Consider the following 25340-nt stretch of genomic DNA (forward strand, 5'->3'; position numbering starts at 1 on the left):
TTAAAAGCATGTCAGTGAACAGTCTAAAGGGAATAAATGATTCAAACAAGGTTAGAGTGTTAAAATATACATCTAGAAGGAATTGACACTGAAATTTCTAAAGGGATGGGATGATTTTCAGACACCTCAGGCTGAAAAATTGTAGTGAGAACTTCTCAGAAGCAAATACTGAAGGGAAAAATCAGCCATTAATAAAAAAGGAATTTATATTTGATTTTTATTTATTCACATTTGTTTAATTTTTCTAAAAGAAAAAATGACTTAGAACTATGGTAATGAAAGAAAAAAATGGTTTATGCTACCTAAATAGAATATTTACTACATTTTTCCAAACATTGATGTATGTAATTCTCTTTCCAATCTGTGACATCAGTGGTTATCACAGCGATAACAAACCAAACAAAAATGACAAATCCACACTGCTTTCTGCCTAGAGGACCAAGCAAGAAACTAGCTGGGAGCAACAGACAGAGGGAGAAGCAGGGAAGTCCTTACAAATATAAAGGAGGCCATTATTACTGACAACCAAGTCAGGAGACAGGCATTCCCAACCTCCGCCACTGCACACCACTAGTAACAATGTCTGAAACCGAAACAAAAATGATTCATATTTATGATTGTAAAGTCTTTAGGTTTGTGTAGCTATGAAAACAGACTAACAAACAAACAAAAAACCTAGAGAGGATTATGTAACAAGCCTGTCATCCCAATACTCCAGAGATGTAGGCAAGAAGATCAAAAGTTCAAGGCCAACTTCTGCTACATAGTGACCCAGTCTCAAAAGCAACAATAACACACCTGGACATGACACAAAATAGAGCTCTCTGGACACCAGGAAAAGGCAACAGTAGTAGGAAGCAGATTTAGAACATAGAAGAAAATGATAATAGGCCCCAAGGAAGAAATTGAATACCTCCAATCTACAAGCTTTGCTATGCCCTGATACTATGAAATCTAAGGCTGAGTGGGAGGATGAAGGCTGCAGGAGTGCCTACTGAAGGAAAAAGACTTTGACATGTCCTTTTCACTCCTCTGAGGGAGGGTACCCTTAGCATTACAGTTCTTATATGGTAGGAATCCTTAGATCTAGTAAACCAAACAACAACAACAAAAAATTTTGAGCATCTGGAAAACACAGATTATCACTCATTAATTTCATGAGGTGCTTAGTTGTAAGGCCAAAACCTTTAGTGAAACCTATTGATGACATGCTGTCACAAACACCCTAATAGAGTCCCATCTCTCTACTGTGGAGTCCTTACATTATGTTGATGTAAGATCTGCAGTAAATGAATTGAATACTCAACTTCAGTTGCAACTGAAATATTTGTAAAATTATTCAACTTGATTTTGAAAACATAAATTCAGATAATCTAAAGAAACCCAAATGTTTTATTTGAGCTGTTCAATGCATTATCATTTGGAGACTGTCAAAACTCTGTTTCAATGACATTAATGTTTAAACTTAAAAAATTATAAGCACAGAAAAAGCATTTGTGCTGCATTACCCCTTTCTACGGGAGAAGACTATACTAAGAGTAATAGGGACAGCAGTCACCTTTTAGAAAGCAATGACAGAAGATATCCTCCAAATACCTGGCTTATTACTAACCCTAAGCCATGCCCAATGTGACTGGGATTTATTCAATTGTAACACACCCATACATTCAATTTATCATATATTCCCATAGGTAATCAATATCATGCTTCCCTATTTCATTCCACCTTTAACGTCATTGAATAATGACCTTCTTGAAGCACAACCATATTAAGACTTTTTTTTAAGTAACAATAAACTAGTAGGTAACATAGAGAGACATATAAGGAAATATGCATACCGACAGTAAAACTTGTTGGATGCCCTTGCCCTCTGAACTCATTTACAGTGTTGACAGCAAATGATATATTCCTCTACCTGAAAAATAAATACTGGAGCTAGAAGATCGGCCTGATTCTTCAGAAGTTACTTCAGGATTGTTCTGAGGGACAGCAGTTTTGGTCACAGACCTACTTCACCTGAATTCTTCATAAATTCTTCATTGTAGAGTCTCTGGATGAATCTCTCTCTCTCTCTCTCTCTCTCTCTCTCTCTCTCTCTCTCTCTCTCTCTCTCTCTCCCCTCCCCTCCTCCTCCTCCACGTGTGTGTGTGTGTGTGTGTGTGTGTGTGTGTGTGCTCATGAGCTCAAGTACAGTACTTATCCCACCTTTAGTAAGCCACCATACTTTAATGCTGTAGCATAAATTTCAATAAGCCTCTTTTAGAAAGGTTTATTGTGCATATTTGTGATTCATGCCTGAACTGGGTTAAAAAATTACCCTCGGTCAATTGATAGCAATGCTTTTGTGACCTATGACATATGTGTTCAGTTCTCTAAAAGTCCTCAGGTCTCCACTGGAGAAAAGGTGCCAGGTAATCACCTGCACCTTTCTCTTAAAAACTGATCCCTTTTTCTTTCTAGGTCACTTTAGGTTTGTTGTGTAGTGTGCACCTTCTAGGAGATTAATGACTCAACAAGTAGCATTCAGGGAAAGCCTTGGACATAAAAACTAGCAACCCAAAGCAAAAGGTCTTAAAAATGTAAAGAAACAGTTTTGAACAGTTCCATGATTACACAGAATACCATTTCTTGGCACAATGGACTGAGTAGTGTTTGAGCCCAGAGCACCCCAAAATAAAAGAAAGGATTTTATGATCTAAGTCAAACAAAGTCACAGTCAATCAGAGCATACTAGACTTTCTCAAAAGCTTCAGGAATGTCAGGGTCAATTGAAAAACAGCCCAGATGTCACTGTCCTACTTTAATGCTGACTTCCTTAATGTGTTTAATAGGACTTAAATGAGTGCCATGGTCACCTAGAAGACAAGATTGTAGTTAATCTGTAGTTGGACAGTTTTCTTACTTTTTACTTCATGGGACACACATAGCCCAAATACTCTTCGAATCTCTGTTTTCTGTTCGCTTTCACTCATATACTGTTGTTATCTAAGTCCTATGATAACTTTTTACACCATTCTCTTTATATTTGTTTCAAATTTCCATTTTAAATTGATTCAGTTCTTTAATATTCATTCAGAAGATGATGGCCCTGTGCCAGACACACTTCTGATTCTTCAGAAGCAGACACTGAAATAATAGAGATGAATTTGAAAGTGAATAAAGATGCCTGAAACACAAAGACCTGAGTTCTGATCTACAGTATCCATGTGAAAAGCCAAGTTTAGCTGCCCATGCTTGTAACCTACAGAACTAGGGGAGAAGACAGGCAGATCATGCATGTTCACTGGATCAATAGCCTAGCTAAAAAAGCAAGCTTCCAGTTCAGTGAGAGGTCTTGTCTCAAGGCAATACACAGAGAACAATAGAGGACAATACCCAAAGGCTAAACTCCACATGTATACTGCTGTCTTTCCCCATACTCTCATGATCATACATGTTCATACTACACACACACACACACACACACACACACACACACAACCACCTCATATATATTACATTATATATACTTACACACACACAAGGGGGAAAAATGAGAGAAAATAGGGTCCTTATCCCAGGAATTTTCAGGCTTTCTGGATCTGCAGTTTTGATGATTACAATATAACTGAAGACCGTGGAACCACTCCTTGATAGAATTTTCTATGCATTTATCTCTGAAACCATGTATTGCTCTTAAAGGATGCAGTCAACTCTACAGAATAGATTCATGTTCTGGTAGAGAAAGAAACCAAGGGACATAAAATGAAACTATCCCAGTACAAATCCTATTTCTTCTGTTTTCTGGCTATGGGATTGTAACATGTTCCAGTTTATTGGGTACTCCCTACGCATGAGCATCTTTAGCATTTAAATTGTCATAACAAAATTCTCTGTTCAGAGAGTCATGTGAAGACCACTCGAAATGCCTTGTAAAAAAGAAAACAGCACACTTTCTGGTAAATGGTTCTCACTCACAGATGTTACTTTAATAGATGTAATAGAGTGTCATCAAAATACTCTATTAGATGCCAATCATGTGATAGCTCTTTTCCTGCTTTGAAGTAATTCAGGATAGAAATCTTGCAAAAATTGTTGAGCATTTCATCCCAATCTTCACTTTGATTCCTCATATCCTAATGTAAATAATATTTCACAACATAATTTTCTAAAATGTTTGCAAATGAGTTATAAATCGTACTCCTTCATTCCCACATACTTTGGTATGTATTTCTAAAGAACAGAAACATCTTACACCCTAACATGAAAATTATGAATATCTGAAACATACAATATTATAACACTTAGCACAATCTATAAATCCTCCTAAAATTTGATCAATTGCCCAGCTAATGCTATTGTCCTTTGTAGTAAAAGAAAAATAAAATATCTCCCAGTCCAAGGATCATACATTTCATTCACTAATCATGTTTCCTTATTCTTCATTAATCTGGACATGTTTATTCTCCATTCTTTGTCATTCTTAACCTTGATACTTGAGGTATACAGGCCAGTGGCTTTGTAGTGCTCAACTTTACTTTGTGCACTGTTTTCTCTTAAAGATACTCTCCTTACATTCTTCTGCCAAAGGCAATGTGAGTGATGATACATCCTTCTCATTGCACCATCTGAGGTGGAAAAAATTGATTGTTAACTAAAGAGATGGAGGTAGTTGGTCAAGCATGTCCACTAAAGAGCTATTCACATTAATTTTTCAACTAAGTGTCCTGTGTGGAGATCTGTTGAAGCTTAGCAATCATGTTGTTGCCAAGTTAGATTCTTGTTCACTGGTTTTACTTTTAAATTCTTACAGAAAACAGTCTTTGAACCCTCATTCCTCAGTCCTGGCAATTGTTGTTTTATTGTGTACATGCTTTTGTATGGGAGAGATTAAAAGAAGCAGATCACTAAGGATTAAGCAAGTAAAAAGACATGAAGAAAAATATGACATCTGGAGTCAGTAAGACTAAGTTATACACAGAGTTTTTTTTGCTAAATAAATAATTTGGTCTTGTCGGGGGATGAATAACATTGGTATGGCACATATATTAATTTATTTCACTGAACTAATTAACTTTCTCTCCTCCATTTTGCCTCCATATGTCTTATACAACCATGATATACATTTGCTGTCTACAATAAACTTTATTTTTTAAAAGAATTATCGTGAAGTCATAGTAACATTGTTTAACAGTTGTTAGATGTAGTCATATTATAGTACTTATCACTAACTGTAAGTTTGTCAATATTTAATTTACATCTAATATAAAATGTGTTTATCAGCCAGGCGGTGGTGGTACACACCTTTAATCCCAGCACTCAGAGGCAGAGGCAGGGGGATCTCTGTGAGTTCGAGGCCAGCCTGGGCTACCAAGTGAGTTCCAGGAAAGGCGCAAAATTACACAGAGAAACCCTGTCTCGAAAAACCAAAAAAAAAAGTGCTTATCACATATGCAATATATATTTACAATATCAAAACAGTGTGTGTGTGTGTGTGTGTGTGTGTGTGTCTGTGTATGTGTGTGTGTATCAAGAACACTGAATCTCAACAAAACTATTTTTTCATATCATAAATATAGATACTGGTGCCCACCAAGAACAATATTAGTGAAATATCATTATCCAGATGTATTTCTTCACTAACATGTCCTGAGCCACTGTTGTCTTTCTTCGAAAGTTGCTTTGCTTCTAAGAAATGTATGGATCTATTATTATAGTGAAACTTTCAAAAAGGAAAGAATCATTTCATACTTTTGTAAGCAAATTCATTATTAGCATAGTAGCACAGAATTCATAAAAGTGAGTTTTCATCACTAGAAAATATGTGGAGATTTCTTCAAAGTGCCATTTCATATGCTTGGGAGTTTTCAAAATCATAATTTATACTTTTGTTTCTCAACTCCTCTATATTTTTTGCTTTTATGACACTGTTTTACTTCTAATTCCCAGCACAAATTTTCTGAACAGGGCAATGGAGGGCTCAGTGAAGAATAAGAATATTTGAAGTCTTATTATTTTTTGATACTGAGAAATTTATTTACTTCTTTGTTGTACAAAAAGTATTTTATCCTGATACACTGAATAGGAAACTATTGGGCTATCTGAATTACATATTAATTATTGATAAATTAAAACTTCAGCTTTTAATATCCATTCTAAAACAAACTAATTAGTCTCAGTAGATGCGTTTTCATGTTTATTTAGACAAGAGATTATTTGGATAATAAAAATAGGAAAACACAAGTAATCCAGCAGCCAGGATAATAAGCAATGTCCAGAAGCAACTCAGTGCTAATTAGTCCTGTGATCCTGGATGAGTTCCATTCTTCACATGATCACTTATAACAAAGGAGAAAGGTGCTAAGTATGATTTCTTGAAGGTTCCTTACCAACATTTCTAGCACTTGAACATTTTCTTGCTCTATCTAATGTTCGGGTTTTAGTCTTAGTTGTGGCTCCATGGAGTTGAGTCCATCACAGCAGGGTGGTACAGCAGCAGGAGCAGAATGCTGAGAGCTCATTTCTCAACCACAAACATGAAGTAGACAAGGCAAAGTCCAAGCAGGAGGAGGAAACAGGATTTCAAAGCTGTCCCCAATGATATACTTCCTTCAACAAGGCTACACCAGCTCAAATAGTCCCACCATCTGGGGATTGAGTGCTGAAGCAGCTGGGGACACTTCTCTTCTATTGTGTTGTGTTTGTTTTGGCTTGGGTTTTTTCCAAGACAAGGTTTGTCCACGTGGTCCTGGCTAACCTGGAACATACTCTGTAGATTAGGCTGGCCTCAAACTCAAGAGATCTGCCTGCTTCTGCCTCCCAAGTGCTGGGATTAAAGGCTCCACTGCCCTGTGGAGTAACACTTCTTATCCAAATCACCATAGTATGAGTATAGTTAGTAAACATTTGCACTAGTTGACTGAATTTTTTTCCTACTTTTTCTTCCCAAACAACTAAGCCTGCATTATTATAACACTTATATGATTGTATAATTATATAATTATGCACATATAAAGTCTATATATAATTATATATTTGGTTTTCATGAAAATATGCTTTCATAGTGTATGTAAGCAAGCATTGCAGTTTGCCTTATAATTTTCATGATACAAACAAGATGAATTCTGTCAACATTTTTCTTCTTAAGTTAGTTTAGCTAGTATAAAACACTGCCTTCCCTTATTTACTGTCTCTAGAAATAGGAGAATTAGTGGAGTTGCTTTACCATTGGATCAAGAAAGCTGGCATTGCTCAGGTCTGAGAACTTCACTAAGACATTGTGATCCTATAACTGATACTAAGTGGAACATGCTCTAATAAGCCAAGCTCACCTTGTATTTCGTTTAGAATGTGTTACTTTCTATTGCTTTGCGAGACATTTCTGCATACTTCAAGCCAAGTGCCAGGGCTATTCCAGTAGAAAGGGCTGACTTTGCATCTAGTTTTATGAGGTTTATTTGATAGAAACATGGTGTTAGATAGAAGCTGGCAATCAGAAATTCAGCCTTTTCCCTTTAAATAGCAAGAACATGTAAGAAATGTGCAATCACAAAGAAAAACACCTAAATGATGGTCACAGTGCCCAGAATAGTAAAATAAATGTCTGAAATGATTCAGTTATGTTTAATATCTAGTTTTACCAAATATAACATACACCTAAATGTCAGAGTCAGACCCATCATCTTATGTAGATAAACCTAATAGAAGTTATTTTATACAAACGCTGGAGTCTTTTCTATTTAGAGAAACCATCCATCTAGTTTTGAGTCATTCCTGTTAAGGAAGGCATCCTTATTAAGGACCAGACTTTTCTACAAGCTGCTCCCATGACTGGCTGATGAGTCACTAGGTGTATTCTGAAAATACTTATCACTAATCTCTTGGCAGAATTTTGTCATGCATTGCTAAAACTGTACATCAATTAGTGCCTTGAGGCATGATGAAGGCACTCTGTAAATTTGTTTCATTGACAGGATGTAGCATTTGTCTAGGTGCAGCTATTTTTAATTCTTCCAAGTTTTTCATTATTATTTGCTTCTCAAGATGTTTTCAGTCTCTCACATCAAACCTCTGAAAACACCTATGATAACTCTACAAGTGTTTTAAGAAGAGCACAAATATATGGACACATACCAAGCCTAAGTATTCTAGCACCTAGATGATAGATAGATAGATAGACAGACAGACAGGCAGACAGACAAACAGACAGACAGACAGACAGATAGATAGATAGATAGATAGATACTATTTACTGTATCTATTTTGCTTCATCCAAAATAATCAAAGACTATCTACTATCACAGCCTAATTTGTATGGATTCTTGTTGTCAACTTAAATGATGCAATTTTCTGAAAGTTTTAAGTCATAGACATTTCTTATCATGCTAGATGTTAACCTCATTGAACAGTGGCTTTAAATATTTTTCCAACTGTTTTTGTTTTTTTTTTCTAGTTTCTGTACTCAACACTTCACTGCCATTATACAAAGATCTGAGACACATGTTTGGTGCCTAATGCACTGTGATCTAATCTCACATAATAAACATACCAGATAAATAATATCATCCATATTTACACACAAAGATGGTGCTAGTGAAGAAAGAATATTAAGTACTCAAAACATAACAGCTAATCAATAATGGATTCTGATTTGCTTGATACAAATATATATGCCCTTTCTAGTAAAACAGACTCTCTCATGATCAGACTACCATCTGCACACTTTACATCTATCTGCAGTACCTGATACACAATAGACAAAAAGAGACAAAGTCCCATGAAATTCATTTCATTTGTTAGTTTGGATTTAATTAGCATAATGCTGTATACAAATAATATAGACAAACAATAATTGTGTGTCTCTACCTGAATAAAAATAAACTAAATTTTTAGAATGCTTAAAATTATTACTGATTTAACGTGTGTAAGAATTGCAATAGAAGGATTCACTGAGCCTAGCTGAATTTATCACATGTCAATTGAATTAATGCAGTATACAAGTAACTATGTCCTTTGAGATGGCTATGGGAATCCCCTTTTGATTTGGGAATTGCCATTTACCCATGCCTAGAAAAAAAGAGTGATGACAGAGTTGGTTGTGTGTAGACAATGACCTCATTAATCATCATGATGTAGATATGGATTGTTCCTTGCAGTGACTCATTCCAGAGTGCATCAAATAATAAACACTGACAGCTAGCTAGTAGTGACTGAAGACTGACAGATGGTCAATAAATTCAGGGCTGGCATATTTTTGTAAATTGATTGTAGGTTTGAAGGCTTGCAGTGCTTTTTGCCACAACTTTAAATCACCAAAGTTGTCTTCCCGATTAAGCAATTAAAATTTAAATATGTAAAGTCCTAATCATTTGAGAATGGAATATTTACAATTCTTTTACGCCACTGAAATTTACCAATTATTTTTAATAGAAAAAAAACCAGTTTTAGAGCTTATGCAAAAAATTACCATTGCTAAATTGGCAAAAACTTTTCTTGTATATCATGAATTATCTATTGTGGATTACAGAAATACATATAAACATATAAAAATACATACAGATCCTGAAAAACATCCATGGAAAAATATTATTTCCTCCAAACTAATTATTTAGAGATGAAAAGAAATTAAATTCATGCTTAAAGATGTGACTCTTGATACATTGAATTTCAAATTTCTGGAATTCTTTTTACTGTGTAACATACAGCTACCATTGTTGACATAGTCCCTGTTTCATATGTTAAACTATATGTTTTAAACTTGGAGAGGTTTATAAAAAGCATTGTGACTCCAAAGCTCAGAGCACTGAAGTCAATAAGGCAACAAATCTCTCTGTTGTGTCTATGCTTTTCATATAGTCTGCACTAGTTGCTCACCTTCCATAGATCTTCCTTTACAAAACACAAATTATATAAGAAATCTGTAAAGAACAATAAGAACTGAGTCATTTGTCTCATTTTAGCATTTACGAGTTTATGTTGAACCTTAACCTTGTAAGTAAGTACTCAAAATACACTGCTTTTTCTCCCTGTAGAGTTTCATGTCTGTGATCCCATACATGCACTGCTTTGTGTCTACTGTGGACACAATTGTGTCCCCTAAATGACGTGTTTGCAACCTAATCTGTATGATCTATGAATGTGACTTTATTTGTGAATAGCACGTTGGTAAATATAATGGAGTTTAAGATGAGATCACACTGAATTCAGATTTTTCTAGCTCAATATAATTGGTGCAATTATATATAGAGATGACACAAAGCATAGACACATACGGAGAGGACATGATGTGATAACAAATGCAGGGTTGGAAGCAGCTGGAGAGCAAGGAGAATAAGGATTTCTTACATAGTACTACAAAGAATCGAGGAAGGATTCTTCCCTCTAGGCTTTGGGGAGAACACAGTACTGCGGAAAAACTTGATTTCAGACAACTAACTTACAGAACTGTAAGACAATAAATTTATATTGTTTGAAGGCACCCAGTTTGTTATGCTTCATAACAACAGCCTTAAGAGATTGACATACTGTTCTTCCTGCTGTGTGCTAGGACACTGGCTTGAGCTTTCTCTCACTTCTGTTTCGGTCAAGTTAAAATGAAGTTCTAGCAGGAGTTTAAAGGTGGGAGGATGAAGAGTGGTGTAACTTCTGCCCAGTTTGCTTCAGGGACATTGCTTTGACTTGTTTTCTTGGTACCACAGTTCCAACCCAGATGCCACTGTCCAGACTCTGAGAATTACCTTGTCCCCTTTGCCCCTTGGTCCTGTGAGTGGCAGTGGCTCTCAGTCATTTTTATATGTATTCAGTATCAGCTTCTGTGTAACTAATTACCGTGGCCATGGTAGCTTACATCAACACATGTTTGTTTACTCAGTTTCTATGGTACAGAAATCAGCCATAGCTAAGCTTTATCCCCTCAGTCAGTCAAGTAAGAAGCAGTAACCAAGGAATTGTCCAGAGATAGACTCAGCTGAAGGTTCTATTGTTCAAGTTCACTTCCCCATGATCTTTTGATAAATTTAGGTCTTTGTGGGTTGTTGGACTGAGGCCACACTTCCTTTATGGATGTTGATCAGAGATCATCTATTTTCCAATATGTGTCTCCCTTCAGTGTGGCAACTTGAAGGTGACACTGTATGTTGGCAAGACATAAGTGAGTGTCCTTTTCAATTCAATCATAGAAATAAGGTCATTCTAAAATGAGATAGTACTTTGCTTATAAACACTATAATCATGAGAATATTCTATAAAGCAAGAGAAGGCTCATCAGGATCCTCTCCAAATTGTTTACCACATAACCTCTTGTGAAAGTGCCCCACATTCAACTCCACCTTGGTAAAAATGTTCCTTCCTCCCTTATCATCTGCTTCCTGCCTCAGGTTGACAACTGATACAGAAGGTAATAAACTGAGTTTAATCACTCTTCTTTCCAGTCACCATGATAAAACATTGACTAATGTGCTGGTTTCAAGAATTCACCAAACCTAACGAAAGCTACAAATACTGAGTATTCATAGCCCGAGTTACCCAAGCACAATTGTCTATAAATTAAATAATTCACCTAAGCCATGAAGTGAGACATTCTTTTGAAAGGACTTACATTTCAATACAATTAGATGAAAGAAGATTTAGTTCATAAGAAATTATATGGGGATATCAAGAGACTGGACTGGCTCAAATATCATCAGATTAGGACCACTGAACAAAAAGTTGTCAGCAACATAAATATTAGCCCTGGTCATAAAGAAAACAAATAAAGCAGAGCTGAAATAGTATGCAAGATGCTATGTCTAGGAGATAAACAAAGATTGTAAACAAGTAGAGAAGAAAGGAAGACACACTTCCACAGAAGTCTGGAAACTAGTACTGGGAAATATGTACAATATAGATGGAGTACCATAAACAAGCCTTTTTGCATTGGAGCAAGTTTGAACCTGTCATGCTACAGACACGTAGAGTCCTTGAAGGAGAAGCAGGAAATAATATAAGTATTCAATAAGAGAATTAGAATGTGTATGTAGCCTTTTTCCTTTTTGTTGTCATAATACCTTCTAAGCATAATTTTAAGGAAAGAATATCAAGCCAGAACCAAGTATGGAAATGCAGGCTGTTTTTTTTTTTTTCTCCAAAAATATATCAGTGGACCATGTGATACAGCAAAAAATGTCACATTATCTTCATTTCCCCATCAGTTAAATAAACAGAGCAACAAGGTGTACTTTGTCTGTAGTGGGTAGCCATTCCAGCTTTGACCTGGAAGTTCCAACCCCCATTGAGGCTTCAGTAATGGTCATACGTGGTATTGTGTTCCCCTGAAATATTGTGTGTTCCTGCTACATCTGGCGCCCAACGTTCGTGGTACAAATTCATGAAAAAGCCTCTTGCCTGTGGCCTTGTGAGCCCTAGCTCAGGCCTGAGCTACACTAGGCCAGCTGTGGTGGCACATGCCGGTAGGATTTACTGAAGAAGGCAGAGGCAGGAGGATCCCAAGTTGAGGCCGGCCTAGGAGAAAGAAGCTTTGGCCAGGGCAGAGACACAAACAGTGTCGGTGGGACCATGGAGTCAATGGCTGCTGCTTCGAGTTACCAGCTGCTTCTCATCGTGTTGGTGACTGCGGTGATACTGCTACCTGGAACAAAGAATTTACTGCTGCTTGTTCAGAGAAGAATTGCCAGGACCAGCGTGTTATAAGAAAGCATCGGCAAAGGTCAGTTTGGAAAAGGTTGGCAAGAGAAATGCTGGGGAGAAATTGCTGTGAATATTTTCTCTTCTAGGGAAGAATGTTCATGGTCCTGAGAGACAGACATTTATCAGACTGTGATTGCTCCAAACCACAGAGAAGGCACCAAAAAAAAAAAAAAAAAAAAAAAAAAAAATCTGAAGGGAACCATGATCATGCCTAACAGTGACTTTGAAATCTTCAAAAGAGTGATGAGACTCCACAATGATGATGCCACATGGGCTATGGTAAAGCCATTAACACCATGGAAAGATCGATTTTGGACTATAAACTGCTCAGGACAATTTCGAGATGACTGGCTGAGATGATCCAGCCTGACAGACTACTTGAACAAGGACTTGAAACAAGCCCTGCACTTTAACATTATGCAGTGGCGGGACAAATGATACAGGACTTGACAATTAACCCAAAAATAGAGTTTATGTTTAAAAAAGAAAATGGAGAATATAGATAGGAGGTAGATTGCTGAGAAAAAGATAAAGAAATAATAGGATAAATGGGTAGATTACTGAGTCTACTGTAAAAAGAAAAAAGGGAAAAATATAAAAATGACAAAAGGTAGATTACTGAAGTTATTATGAAAAGAAAAAAGAATATGGATATGATCAGATAAAAAGGGAGATTATGGAATCTACTTTTAAAAAGGAATTACTTGTTTTAAATAAGATAAGTAATGAAATTTTTTTTGTCTGAGTTTATCAAAGGTTACTGGACTGAACATTGTTATATATAATGGAGTTTTTCACCTGAATCTGTCAAATGTTAATGGACTAGACATCATTAATGTAATCTTGACTGTGTATATTGTATATATTTATTGGATATGGTTTTTCTTGTATTAGTTATAACCTTTTTTAAATTTTAGACAAAAAAGGGGAAATGTGATAATGTGTTCCCCTGAAATATTGTATGTTCCCCGAAATAAACATATCTGGGGTCAGAGAACAGACAGCCACTAGAACAAAGCCAAAAATGGTGGCTAGAAAATGGGAAGAGTAAGCCATAACAGAAGTTGGGCGGTGGTGGTGCACGCCTTTAATCCCAGCACTTGGGAAGGAGAGTAGCTGGATCTCTGAGTTCGAGGCCACTTTAGAAACAACTAAGTATGGTGACCCACACCTTTAATCCCAGAAACCTAACCTTTAACCCCAGGGAGTGGGGGCAGAAAGAGAAAGGTATATAAGGTGTTAGGACCAGGAACTAAAGGAGTTAAGCATTTAGTTAGTTAAGCATTTTAGCTGGTTAGGCAAGGCTTTGGAGCAGCAGTTCAGCTGAGAGCCATTGGGATGAGGACTCAGAAGCTTACAGTCTGAGGAAACAGGATCATCTGAGGAACTGGTGAGGTGAGGAAACTGTGGCTTGTTCTGCTTCTCTGATCTTCTAGTGTTCACCCCAATAACCTGCCTCGGGTTTGTTCTTATTAATAAGAACCTTTAAGATTCATGCTACAGTCATACTTACAAGGCAGGGCTGAGAGAGGATGCTGAAGACCCTGGATCTGGATGCAGGGGGCTCTCTTGGTTCTTGGACTCTAGACGCTGGAGGTAGACTGAGCAAAGTTCTCCAGAGAACACTGCCGGACTGCGCCATACCTTTGCCAGACCCTGTAACCTACCTACCCCTTCACTTGTAAGTTACACCACAAAATAAACCTCCCTTTTAACTATGTGGAGTGGCCTTAATAATTTCACCAATATCTGTATCTACCACAAGAGATGATGATCAAACCAAAAAATACATATTAAAGTACCTTGAAAATTAAGAAGCATCAAATAAATATCATTAAAATATTTTTCAAAACTTAGTCATGTGATATATAAAACAGGAACAAGTCTCAATAAAGCATTTTTCTAGGCCTCTGTAATTATTGTCATTAAAATTTCAGAAGCATAAAATTTTCTTTACTTGCCTTATGATTGGACTATTTTTGTAACTATTGATATGTGATATATGAAAATATATAAACTTAATGATGTCTGAATGTTCTTGTAAGATGTGATTCAATGATTTCTGTCAGTTCAGTATCATGAAAAATGAGGATAATATTTCTGACACAATTTACTTAAACATAATAGATACTTCCCTAGGAAAGAAATAGGAATGGAAACTTCCCGAAAGACAAGAAACCACAAATGTGGTAGGAACTCTTTCCAAGGGTAAAGGACAAAGAAAGACATTGAGGGAAAGTAGTGATCTATGGCCTACCATCGTAACACATGTGACTAGAAAAGATAAAAAGCAAAAAGAAAGTAGAAAACTCAGGAGTACAGTCCTCTAATGGATTGAGGTGCTTGTTAGGGACTTTAGGTCTGGCTAGGAAGATCCCAGAGGCATCCCTCAACTTTCTAAACTGGCAACAGCACAAACAGAGTTATAATGTGCACAGACCCCCCCCCCCAAAAAAAAAAGCTACGGAATTAGTGTCATTGAAACCACTTGGTTTATCATGGAGATCCTGAAAGCCACTGAGAGTGAGAGCTAGCCTGCCCACCACAGGCCATGACAGTGACAATTGTGAAGAACTTATATCTTAGATAACAAGCCTAACCCAAGCAAAGACAGGACTAAATTGAGATGCATAGGCTTCACAAAAACAAGGTAAGCTCCGAAGGCTGATTAGTGTAGAAATGGTCCTGGTGCCATCAGGCATCCCAGTGCTGCAGGAGATGACCGCAGTATGAGAGAGAAGTCAGCTGGCAGAGCAACACACCTGTCCAAAGGTGAGGATGGAATCCAAAAGGTCGTTCAAGGTCTCATGCTGAGATCTTAGCTGTCCACCACACACAGAGAGGAGGCAAAGCAATGTCCCTTTCAGGTTGCTTGACATCTCAGAAATATATATATAAATCTGAAACCAAGTTGAGCTCCATAATGCCTTTGCATGTATCTAAACTGAGAGTCGCTAAAGTTAGAAGAAGTGAAAACAAACACATTGGCAGGATAGGCATAATCCTGGGCATAGAGGTTATAAGAAAGTTCAAATCAGTTATTCAGAAATGTTTGCACTTCTGAGCATAGTGTATAAATTTCCAGTCCTATACCACATTTCCATACCTGTTTCGCATACATATCCTAAAAGAAATATCACATTTCAGAACCACGAATAATTTAACCATCGAACAGGAACAAACATAATTTGCATAAATTTCCATCTTACTCTCAAACAACAGATTCTGAAATTAATTTTATGTGTAACATGGTACATTATATGTGAGAAGCACTCTGAGTCACAAGGCAAGCTTCCTTAGGCAATGACACCTCTTTTGGATAGGATGTGAACCCTGAAACCAAAGGCAGGAAAAAATGTAGCTGGAATTACTTATTTTTCAGCTTACTGGCTTTTTGAGTATAGTAAAGCATTTAGAAGTTCTTTTTAGTAGAAATTTTGAACAGGAATTCCAAGTAAGCCTTTGTATATATTAGGACCACAGAAATGAATGGAAAATATTTTTTTTTTGAGCTGAGGATTGAACCCAGGGCCTTGTGCTTGCTAGGAAAGTGCTCTACCACTAAGCTAAATCCCCAAACCCATGGAAAATAATTTAGCAACATCATTTAACTTCTTATTTTTGCTCCATATATACATATATATTTGAAAGGTTTGAGAATGTAAAACAGAATAATTTATCTATTGCAAAGGAAAGAGTAGAGGAAAGTGTCAAATTGCTACCAAAATTAGTAATCATGACACTGAGATATTTCAAACTAAACAGATTTGTCTTCAGAGGCAAAAGCACATACCATTGGTTTATTTTGTAAGAAGGAATTTGAGTTTAAATTCTTAGATAGTATTACATTTAGAAACAGATCTAAAATGTATACAATACAAGAATGCATGATTCCCTCCCACATCAAACTCTTCTTGTGCACCCCTTTCCAAATTTATGGTCTCTTATTTAATTAATTATTGTTACATGTATATACATATATAGGTATATATAGGCACATATATGCAAACTGCTAGTTCCAATTATCAATGCACATGTATATATGAGTCTAGGGTTGACCACTTTGGATTGGACATTCTATGCTGTAGCTCATCCCTGAGAAGACTGACTCTCCCTCTCTCAGCCGCCATTGGCTATTGTAGCTCTTTCCACAAAACTTTATCAGTTTTCTCAGCTAAAAGCAAAAGAGGAAATATTGCTGCAATGGCAACTGTCTGTCTCTCCACATGTTTTCCCAAGGTCCAAGTGTAATTACTATGTTTTCAGGAGTGCACTGGTAAGACAGTGTTAGATGTGACAGGCAAAAATATCTCTACAGAAAGATGCAATGTTTTAGTTCTAAAATAGGGTGTGGATTTCCATTTCCTACAGCAAATGTTAAAGCACGGCTTTATACCCAAGCAGCATGACTACCCACAATCTCCTTGTAATAAATATTAAATGAATGTCATTTGATCCATCTATTTCCCTCTGAGAGTTTCTGATGCATTTAGCACATGCTGTTAGGGGCAGTCTCTCTGAAGTCTATGACACAATTGTTTTCTTTATTTTCACCTGAATAAGTAAATTAAATAAGTAAAATGTTAGCTATCAGTATTAAATTCTAGAAGATTTCTGTGTGATTGAGGGATTGCTATAATGTTAACTTGAGTTTATAAAAACCCATTAATGTTTGTTTCTTCTGTGTATAAAATTCTAAAAGAAAGAAAGCTGGAATTTCAGCAATAAGTAAAAATCTTTTAGAATTTTTGCCAGCCATGAAGACATTTGAAAGAACTCATGGATATTTCATGAAGCCATGTTGCTAAACTGGATAGCAATTGTTGACTCAAAAATAAATGGTTGGCCAGAAATGGTGGCACAAGCTTATCATGCCAGGACTCGGACAGTGGAGGCAGAACAATGAGAATGTCAAGCTCTTGGCTCCATAGGAAGTTCAAGACCAGCCTAGTTACCTAAGACTCTGTTTCGAAGAACACAAAAACTTTCCTGTACTTTCTTACATCAATACTCTATCTTCCTTCTTAAACACACACTGCTTCAGAAGTAAGGAAACACATTGGAAATAAATTTCTTATGGCTTTGGGATAAACTGGACCCTAGCTGGGTACTTTAAATATTTTAATTTTTTTCTGAAAATTCATGTATGGTAAGTCACATTCACACCCTGAAATTTATAGCCTCTGAGTAGCAGTAATTCCTGTTTCTGCCACTGACTTACAGCTTAACATTTTTTTTTAAATATCATGAAATTTAACACTGCTGGTTCTGGCAGAAAGTTAATCCCCTTAGCTATTTCCTTTTCCACTCATGGTGTTGAAGACCTTCACTGATGAAAGAATTGGGTTGGCTATGTTTCCTCACATGTAAATACTGCAGACTGACTACCAAAGAAACCTCCTACAAGTAGAAAATACCAACTCTGTGATAAATCAGAGTAGGAAACAAGGACATATTTGTTGACTCTCTTGAGGGCCATGCTTTGCTATGCAACATTAGGAAAGTATACAGCAAGGTATCTCTGGGGAATCTTCTTATTATATTTTACTTAATCAAAAGACTTATTTTCTGATAAGAAATGTACAGCTCACCTAGAGTTATTTAGAATTTCTAAATAAATTTCATGTGCCTATGAAAGCTTCAGCAGATTTTATGATGTGGAGGAATAAAAGAAGAAAGAGAAAAGAGTTTATTTTGGCTTTTATATTACTGGGTAACATACTTAATTCCAGGTATTTTTGATATTTTCTATGGCTATCTAGTCATATTTCAAAGCTTTTTCTTTTTAATTCTGAATTTATTTGCTGGGATTATTTTTTAATCTGTTTTAAAATTTACAAAATAGGACTCCTGATATACCTGCTTTGCTTCATGTTATTGTCTCAACTATTGGAATACAGTTCAGAAAGACTGGCTGGAACCAGATTCTGCTCTCTTGTAAAAAATGTACCTTAATTCCTTGAGGAAATTCATGTTTATTGTTCTTACTCACTTTCAACTGGTCATGATGTGTATTTTAACTGACTTACATAAAAGAATTCTGAGATTTGATCTTAGAAAGTTCTAGGGACATACCAAGTATGGAAATCTTTTTACAATTCTAAGGTTATAATATTTTGTGTCTGCTGTATTCCAATAACTGTTGGAAAACAAAGTGCTAAAGTGACTGTTCTCCAATATGAATCAACATCATATCTATATTCTATGTTCATTGAAGTATCAAATTTCGTGCCCAAATCTTCCACTTTTTGACTTGGTGGGACTTGAGTGCCATGTAAGCATTTGTCTTTGTGACAAATCCCCACAGGATTCTGATTTGCCTGTGTGGCGTCTCACTTTAGGAATCACTATGCTAAGGAATAGCATTATTCTGTGAGTACACATACAATCATGAAACATAAAATAAGTAAACATGGATATCCAATGAGATAAATTTAATTTACTTTCCTATCTCCTTGTACATGTCAGTGCTGATTCTTTTAAAGCTTTACTGAAACCTGGTTTGGACCATAGCAAGAAGCCATATAACCTGGGTTTCTAAGATCTATGGCATGCCTAGCAAGAGACATGCCTGGCAAGATATCAACATTAGATCATTGTACCATATGCTGTATTTCCTCTAGCACACAATAGCTAATAGTCCAGCTAACTTAATAAAAACAATATTAACGCAGTTACATTACCAGACAATCACATTCCCATTAGCATCAGCCTCTGAAAGGTATTCCCATGTTGGAAGTTAGCCAGACTCTTTCAGACAATCTCAACTTACAGCACAATGTAATTTGGAGAGGGCCATATGGCAATAAATATGGTTATGAAATACTGTGTTAGTCTTTGCTCCATCTCCTTTTATTACAGAGAGAAGTGAGCATCTAGAGATTGACTTAAGAAAAAATATATATGTATATGTATGGAATATATTAGCATAATCTTTGGCCCTATAGCACAGAAAAATAAACATGCTTTCTGAAATAGAATAAACAACTATTTCATCACTCCCGTCACATTTAATCCACAAACCCAGGCCTGTGCTCAAGGAAACATAATAAGCAGAGGAAAGGAAGGAAGGGGATTTCTTATATGGTACAACTGCTCACATTTTCTCCCATGAAAGCAACTGCTTACACCCTTTTCTTATACTTGGTGAAATAAGAGAACTAAAGCAGACTACATTAAGGAATTATTTAAGGCTTGATAGAATCTGCAGTGAGGTCTCTTCCTGTATTTTTTTCCTCTGTTGAGTACCTCAGCTGCAAGGCAATAGTGGACTTCTCATAATAAGAACAAGCTTTTTCTATTCTACCTTTTAGCATCGGCCTTCCAGTACAGCCACCTGCTCAGACAATCAACATGACTTTCTATGACTTCACAGAAAATGAAGCTCACTCCACTAACCCAAGGGTACTGTCAATCTAAAATATCGATATAAAAGCTTGAATTTCACATTTTATGATCAGCCAACTGTACTTAGAAGAGAGCCATTTTCCCATCTTTTAATATCAGCATCTACTCTGCCTTTTCACCAATAATAGAAACCTATCATTTTTGCATATTAAGTACAACATTACTGACAGTGCAGCAGAATAAATTGGTTACTCTGTTCCTACTCAAAAGAATCTCAAAGTTGCTATTTTTTTGAGAAAAAAAACCTCCAGAAAACAGCATAATGATTTTTTGAAGTGGCTTTACAAAAGTGTGGCTAAAGATGGCACATGCCTTTAATCCCAGCACTCAGGAGGCAGAGCCAGGAGGATCTCTGTGAGTTTGAGGCCAGCCTGGTCTCCAAAGCAAGTTCAAGGAAGGCACAAAGCTACACAGAGAAACCCTGTCTCGAAAAACAAAACAAAAAAAAAGAATACAAAATTTAAGTGTATATTCCATGCTACCAGCTCTAGGCTACTTCTTCCAAATATTTCTCTTTATTATAACACAGATTTTACTAATATGCTTATAGTAGGGATTGCCTTATGTTGAAGGGATGGTGAGGAACTTTCACCTACAACTTGTCAACCTTGAAAAGCCCCTAAGATTTTACTTCACATTCTACCATTTACTTGTTCTTACCAGTTGTCAACATAAAGGTTCTCAGTTCCTCAAAGATGGAATATCCTTATTCACCCAGAGATGGCGTTAAATCAGATGGGGGTATTTAAGTTTATATTTTACTCTTTGCCTAAGTAATTTTTAAATAACCATTCTACTCCAAATAAGGCGCCTAAGCAGAAACTAGATCATTGGCAAAATTGACCAAAGTCTGATTAATACTATAGTTTCCTCCATCTTAAATGCAAAATAGTCATGCTTTTACATCATTAATCAAAAATAGTAAGTCAAAATTACCTCAAACAATATTTCTGCCAGCACTGTGACTCAGACCCCTTCTTTCCTCTCACCTAGGATGGGTCTGTTTAGTTCTAAATGAAAACAGCAGGAGAGCAGGTTTTTCAATACTGCATGTAATAGTTGAAATTTGCTCTATTTGGTCATAGTGCAGTTCTGATGTAATGATATGAAAACCCAATGTGAATTTAGAAGGCAAGGATTTTGGAAGATCCTTTACTTACTATTTTTGGAAGTTTTTAAATTTTTTTGGTCATTCGTCTTGAGCATAAAATAAGAAAGGTGATGAATCACTTCCTAGTGGGTATTCCCTTTACTCTCTCACCTGTATCTAACTATTTTCTAATCCTGCTAATTCTGTCATGAATATGGCAAAGTTCCATAATTTGTCTCATCTGCTATTGATGTTATTGATGAGGTTCAAGCCCTCTCTCCACTTCTAAACCAAGGAAAAGTGTTTGAATTAGTTAGCTTCTGTGCTGTCATGACAAAATATCTGAACGAAGCAACTTGAGAAAGAAGGAGCTTGTGGGAGCTCACCATTTTAGAACATCATCTTTCCATTGCAAGGAAGGTACAGTGAACGGAACAGCTCTGCTCTTCTCTTGTCATAATGGGGAGAACATTTGTGAACTGCTTCTCACAGCATGTCTGGTCAGGAAACAAGAGAGCACCTGGAACCTTCAAAGGCCCTTCTCTAGTGACCTATTTCTACCAGCAACTTGAAGTTATACAATTTTAAGTGTGATAAAATTCTATTTAAACATGTATTTCATAGTAAATAGGCATAGGTTGCTTCCCATAGTCTTCAAATTTCTATTTGTTTTCCCCCCAGTGGATATTATAAAGATGGCAAGCAATATTTTTTATTTGTTATAAAGGGGGAAACATGTTTTTATATGAAGTTTCATAAAAGTAATTTTTTTGTTGCATACAATGGTAGTTAAAAGAAATTAAGGGAAAGGAATCCAAATAGTACAGAAAAGCCTTTAATGTACACAAATGCCACAGATAGACAAGAGCAAGACAGGAAGGCTTAATCTCTGCACAAATTACATTGTACTTATCACAAGGAACTCGAGGTGAAAGCTCAGGCTTATTGGTTGTTTTCTGGAAACAGTCTTAGGATTCTTCCTCTTCCTTCTTCTTGTGAGCATGCCCTCCTCACACTAACATTTTTCTGCAATTCTCTGTCCCTTCTCATGAAAAAATAAGTATGTGATGTTAGAAATCAAGTACCTAAATGTGGTCTGCAATGGATCTTTGGAAATGAGGACAGCAGAGATGGCCCACTGATTAAGGGTACTTGCTCCCAAGCCCAACACCTGGAATTTGATGCTGTCGTACACTTGCATTCATACACACACACACACACACACACACACACACACACACACAGTAAGTAAATAAATAATGAACAAAAAATTCTTTGGAAAAGAAAAATTTTATCATCACTCAGGAGGAAAAAAGGGAGAAGACTAAGTAAATTAATTTCCAATCATTACATGTTTAGGGCTCTGATTTCCCATAGGAAGCTAGACCACTTTAAGAATAAAGGGCCAACAGAGACTACATTGAAGCCATGGTGTCTTTTAAGGGAAGAGCAGTGACTGGGTTTGGGTAAATGCCTTCCAAGTGTTCTGCAGCACCCCTGGCTTTTGAACTATCATATTCTCCTCTGAAACTTCTTCACTTACTGCTTTCTAACTTATCTTCTAGTTAATAGTGAAATCCCTTTGAGATGTTCTTTTTTAGTATTCCCATGTCACAAGTATGGAGAGGAGAGGGAGTCTGACTGAAAGGTACTCAGACATGAACTTCTGAGCTACAACTGTAATTGTTTCAGCAAGGCCTAGAAAGCAAGCTAAACAGAATTGACATAAAGAGTGTAGTCGAAGCACATGTACTCAAATACGAGATTTTTCAATTAGCATTGCTACAACAGTATTTCATTTATTAATAGTAAAGTGGTAAAAAAATTCTTAGATTGCACCCAGCAATAGACAATATTAAACATCTTTTAAGTAAAAGGCATTTTATATGTAAATGCATGTATATGCACTATCTTCAATAATTTAAGTGTCTGTGTTAACATACAAACTCATATTAACTGAGACTTTAAATCTTTGTAACAGTAATGGTAATTCAGCCCTGAAATTTCTGTACCCTGTGTGTTAATTTTTCTAAAGTTAATCTTGCAAATCTTGCAATACATTGTTATTAACTTTCAGAAGTATCAGGAGAGAGAGAGAGAGAGAGAGAGAGAGAGAGAGAGAGGAAAGAGAGGAGAGAACAATTAGCTGAGCAATTCTCTTTAGAAGAAAATGGCTTTTTATGAATTTTAAAATGAAATAATTTTGTGGAGGGAGAAAAAAATGTGTCACCTGAAATTAACAGATGCTCCTCTTTAATGACAGTGGTATTATAACCCCAAGCACACATATATACTTTGGACTGGCATAAAGAACATAACTTTACAAAGGAGTCTAAATCCCCCATAAGAAAATAATTTACACAGATTAATGAAACCGCTAGAAAATAGGCCCTACTCATTTACAAAGCAGTTCTGGTCTGAGATTAACTGTATTTCAAATCCTTTTTTTTTTTTTTTTTTAACAAAGAAAAATCTAAGAGTTAATCTTAAAATATATACATCTCCCTTGAATAATGATAAATAAATATCTGGTGATTTTTGTTTTTTCTGGTCAATTAGAATGTTCACAATCATTTTAAAATCTCTGTGAGATACCCATAAACAAATAAATCGTGTACAATACCTTCTTGGGTATTCATCCTTACCTACTCTATCTAAAGCTGTCGAAGCAATAATCTTTCTCCTCTCTTTAGCTTCTTCTATTTTCTCTGTCACTCCTTTAACCTCCTTCCTTTGTTTTATTCACTTACTTATCCATCTTCCCCATCCCAGAAATGTGTAAACAACAAATGGAGAACCGTGGCATTTACTGAGTTTTGTGTCACAGGACCTTCCCGTGTGCCTGGCACTACGGTGTCACTACAGTGTCACAGATGGTCTAAATCTCCTTTCACAAATTCACTTACATTGTCTTTTCATAGTGGACATGACAATTTCTCTAAGAAATCAAGTGTCTTTTAAGAATTTTTAATGTGCATTTGCATGTACAAGGCTAAGTCCTTGAGTTCTTTGTATCTGGAGTGTGTTTCTTTGTGGAGATTCCTCCGGGATGCCTGAAACAAAACGCCTAGACTATGGCAGGCTTTCCTAACAGCTGCAGCTGTCCGGACACAGCTCCAGGCTGACCACTGTTGGAAGAACATGTGCATTGCCATGCTGGGAAGGCCATGCTGGGAAGGCCATGCTGGGAAGGCTGCTTCCTGAATGTCCCATGCAATCAACACAGAAATGGGCAGGTCTGCTAACATCAGGTTTCCTTGTAGTGAGCCTTTTAGATGAAACTCCAAGAGAGATTTCAAGAAAGCAAAAGAACAAAAAGGGAGAAGAAGGAAGAGAGGAAAGAGAGTTGAGGAAATGGGGGTGTGGTAGCTTTTCAGTACACCATCAAGTGCCAAGGTTACTTTGGCAGAGAAAAAAAAAAAAAAGGCCAGACTGTGCCTGCCTGAAGCTTTTGTGCTTCTGCCCAGAATGCAGGGGAAATGATGGTATTAAATAAAAGTGCTAGTGAAAACAGAGAGGAGATCTTCCCAATAGTTTTGCCTGTCTGAAGAATGAACCGCTGGAAACACTGACCTCCCTGCCTGTCTCAATGCGGTCAAGAAACTGACTGTCACTCCTGCGGTTATGATTAATGTTGCTCCCACTGGTGACATATTTCTAGCCACAGTCTCTGGAGTGCAGAAAGACTCAGTTGTCCTGTGGTGTGTTGAGTCATTGCCCTGGCAAGAGATCTGTTTGCTGCAGGGAGAGGCTTAGCTTTCAACAGGCATCCTCTTGATTCTTTGTGAGACATCCTATCATGAAAGAACAGAGAGCCTGCTACAAAGAATGACTGCTAAGAAGGATAAAACATTAAATTAATTTTGAAAAAGCCTTTGTACTGAACTGCAAAATGCAGCATAATGAATAATTAAACAATTAATAATGTAATCCTCTTAAAAGCACAGAACCACTGTGTGAGAGATTAAGTGTTTAACAGTTTCCAGTATAATGCAAATGGTAAGATGAGCCTTTCTTCCTCTCACTTTTTAGGGGAACAGATTGAAAGCTCATTTCCGGATTTTTAATTAAATACTATTAAGTTTGCAGTAATAAGCAGAGAACAACACTGTTGCAATGCAGAAGGATTACTAAATACAAAGGTAAGCACACAATGGCAAGACCCCAGATGTTTCTTGGT

The sequence above is a fragment of the Onychomys torridus genome, chromosome 9 (assembly GCF_903995425.1).
Source record: "Onychomys torridus chromosome 9, mOncTor1.1, whole genome shotgun sequence".
Lineage (NCBI taxonomy): Eukaryota > Metazoa > Chordata > Mammalia > Rodentia > Cricetidae > Onychomys > Onychomys torridus.